General features: G+C 54.5%; 1 protein-coding gene across 1 annotated transcript in view; it reads right to left on the bottom strand.

Annotated features, from left to right (window-relative positions):
* ACSL6 (acyl-CoA synthetase long chain family member 6) overlaps positions 1-1184 on the bottom strand; it is a 40020-nt gene extending 38836 nt beyond the window's left edge. The window contains 1 exon segment of the mRNA XM_006923163.3: positions 1127-1184. The gene's annotated coding sequence lies outside the window, so the exon portion shown is untranslated.
* Positions 1185-3412: the final 2228 nt, after the last annotated feature.

The following is a 3412-nucleotide window of genomic DNA, read 5'->3' as shown; positions in this document are numbered from 1 at the left end:
GCAGGAACTAGCTTTCTCTTCTCCAGCACAGCCTATGCTTTCTTCTCTGGCATAGACTAGTTCAGAATACCAAGTGGTGGCACAGGCTAGGGGCCTGGGGCTCCCCTGACTCGCCATGTCCTCTGCTGCTTCAAGGCACATGGAACGTGGGTGGTGGGTAGTTCTCAAAAGCCAGGAAGGGAGAGAATGGGAGGAAAGGGGCCCTGGCGGGAAGCATATTGGCTCCAAGGTGGCAGCAGAGGCAAAGCCTCACCCAGAGCACAGTCCCTGTGAGGATGACTCTGGGGACCATGGCTTGGCTCTAAGGACCCTGTGCCGATCCAGCTTCCTAAGCTCAGTATTCTGAACCTTCACAGTCTAGTTCAACGGCTGTCAAGACCAGCTCCGAAATACCTCTCCACCTCCACGGCCTCTGGCCTGGTACAGCAACCACTGAGTGCAGTCCAGACCCCCACACCAGCCTCGTCACATGTCTCCTTACTCTGACTCATGCTTTCACTGATACCGGTTACTTCCCTGATACATAGATGTGACTATATCATGCCACTGCTCAGAAACCTCATCCGGCTCCCTACCACCTCGGGACAAAAGTCCAAACTCATCATGCTGCCACTGAGGTCCTCCATGATCCTCATATTTTCCCCTTAGAATCACCCCAGCTTCCTTGTATTAGCCTGGAGTGGAGTAGGGGTTCTTATGATGGGGTTCTGGGCCTCTGCAAACCTCTCAGGCCTACAGAAAGAGTGGCAAAGCACAAGGTAAGCCACCAAATCATTAAAGGACCTGCTCAACTCCCAATGAATAGCTCAAAAAAGAAAATCACAATCTCTCTCAGGGCCCAGGGTTCTCAGAAATGATCTAGGGAAAGGGCCCAAAGGGGCGTTCTGGTGCTAAACTGACCTGGGTCCAAATCCTGACTCAGACACTTGATAGCTGTATGACCTTGGACAAGTCACTTCACCCCTCTGGGCCTCATCTCAAAAAAAGCTCATGGACAGAGAGTATGGTGCCAGGCACATAGAGAAAGACTCGGTAGACAGTAGTTAGCTGAAGCGGTTCCTCCATCTCTTTGCCAGCCATTAGGGCTCAAAGACAACTTGCAAAAGTACATGCATTCACATCCTACCTTTCCAGCGGGCTCCTGGCACTGGGGAGGCAGCTGAGCTGGTCCCACTAGTACCAGCCTCTATTTATAAAGGGTGTGTGGGGCTCAGGGAGAGAGCTTACCACATCTTGATCAAAGCACAAAAGTGGCGAAGGCCCTGCCCCAAGTCTGCCCTCCTGGGGACAGCTGATTGCAATGGCCGCCTGCTCTGAGAAGCCGGATGGTGTCGGAGTCGTTAGCAGTGGTGGCAGAGGCTCCCCGGCAGCCGTGGGAGCAGGTCTGGCAGGGACCCGGGCACAGAACAGCTCTATGAAAAGCTGCTGGCCCCTCAAGGGCCCTGCTGCCCCACCCCCTTCATCTGCACACTGGGCGGTGCTGGCTCAGATCAGCTCAGAGCCAAGCAATCCAGCCTTAACCCCCATTCTGCCAGGTTGCCAGCACCTCAGTTCACACCCCTCTGCACTCTCCACCCCCCACTCCATCTTCAGTCCTGGAGAAGAGTTTGCCAAATGGGTTACTTAAGGACAAAGCCTCTTTACATATCCATCTGTGACACTGACTAGGTGCCAAGGCCTCAGCCATGGGATGGAGACCTGCAGCCAGCAGGAGTGGTGAGGTGGTGGGAAGGAGTGGGAGTGGGGCTGGGGATGCCAGGTCTCTGGTGCTGAAGGAGGCCTGCACCATCACCAAAGAGACTCCACCTCTAGCCCCTCCCAGGGGCTGCCCCCCCGCTCCCCACGCCAACAAGTAAACAACCAGTGTACTCCGGGAGAGGAAGGAAGCTGGGCACGGTCTCAGACAAAACATCTGCTCATAGATGCTCTGGGCAGTGGAAACACTGCAGACTAAGGGTCAGGGTCATCAGGTGAAAGCTACTGGCTCATCTCCTCCACAAGATGCCTGGGCACAATATCTCCTCTGTGATGCCACTTTCCCGGGTTGCCAGCGGGGTGGCCAACCTGGAGCCAGAATCCACATCTTGGCCTGTTGGAACCAAAACCGAGCTCTGAACTCTCTTGGCCTCTGGGAGACAGACTGAGACCCTAAGGTCCCAGGGCCTCATTCCTGCAAGTTCTGTTTCCATAGGGTGAGGGGTGGGGGTGAGGATCAGGTACAGCCTTTTTTTCACGTCTACTTTGTGGTTGAGCACACAGTAGGCACATAGCAGTTACTGCTAGAGAGTAAAAGGCAGGTCCGGGCTACATGACCCAGCTCACCACCCACCCCCACTAGGCCCTGCCCACAAGTGGTGCTTCTGAGCCTTCCAGGACTAGGCTACTGCCCACCCAAATCCAACTCACTTCTTCTGTAGCAAGACCATCCTAGGCCATGACCTGGTGCTCTGAGCTCCCTCTTCAGAGCTGTTTGCACAATCTGCCTCTCAACTCTAGTGCCCACAGGCCTTGCAACACCTTCTCTGGGGCTGATACAACTTCTACTTCTCAGCCTGCCACCTGGAGTGAGCCATGAGGAGAGCTTCCTGCCCCAGCAGCCCTCACAGGGAACTTGGCACAAGCCTTTCTAGGCCCCCAGGCTCCAGCCCTCCCCAAACCACCTGGAGGAAGCTTTCAAATGCACAACTGCCTGAGGACTCACGTTTGGCCCATAAAGCCCTTTTCCCTTTCTTCTTGGTAGGTCCCCTACCTTTCTCTAGATGTCTTCAGAGATGTAAGTAAGATGAAAGCTTCTTTTAATGCTTCTCAAGGGGCAGAAGCATTAAATGCTTCTGGGGCAGAAAACCCAGTGGCCACAACCAATGTCCTGGCTGAAAGAAAACTACACAGGGTGCCAGAGACACGAGGCCATGGCAGCAGTTCTACCACAGGAAGTGTGTGGCCCAGTCACCAGGTTAAGAAAAACACAAATCTCATCATCAACACCTGTGTGACCCTGACCAGCAGAGACGCAGACACGGAAGCCCATACTTAGCTCAGCATCCACCCCATCCACACTGGTCTCTGCTGTGAGAGAGGGGCTTTCTCTCCATCTTCCTCTTGGGCTTTAATTAGCATCACAGAACCACTGATGGCTGGGGCAGAGATGGGGCCAAGAGCCTCTCCAAGCCAGGAACTGCCAGGTGAGACCGACTGCACATCCCCCGGGAGAGAAGCAAAGTTGCTGGGTTACAGGGTGGCTTACCCACCGAGCTCCCAAGGAGCCTGATTAGAGCTCTGAAGGTTCAATTAAGTCTCTTGAATGTGAAAGGCCCAACTGAGGTTGGCTGTACCTGACCACCGTGCAGGGCCATCTGCCCCAACTAGCTCAAACTCACTGTGAACAAGCCCCCCACAGCAATACACTCTGTGG

This window comes from Pteropus alecto, unplaced genomic scaffold (assembly GCF_000325575.1).
Source record: "Pteropus alecto unplaced genomic scaffold, ASM32557v1 scaffold78, whole genome shotgun sequence".
Lineage (NCBI taxonomy): Eukaryota > Metazoa > Chordata > Mammalia > Chiroptera > Pteropodidae > Pteropus > Pteropus alecto.
The sequence above is the reverse complement of the archived record's forward strand: the minus strand, read 5'-3'. Positions and strand labels throughout refer to the sequence as shown.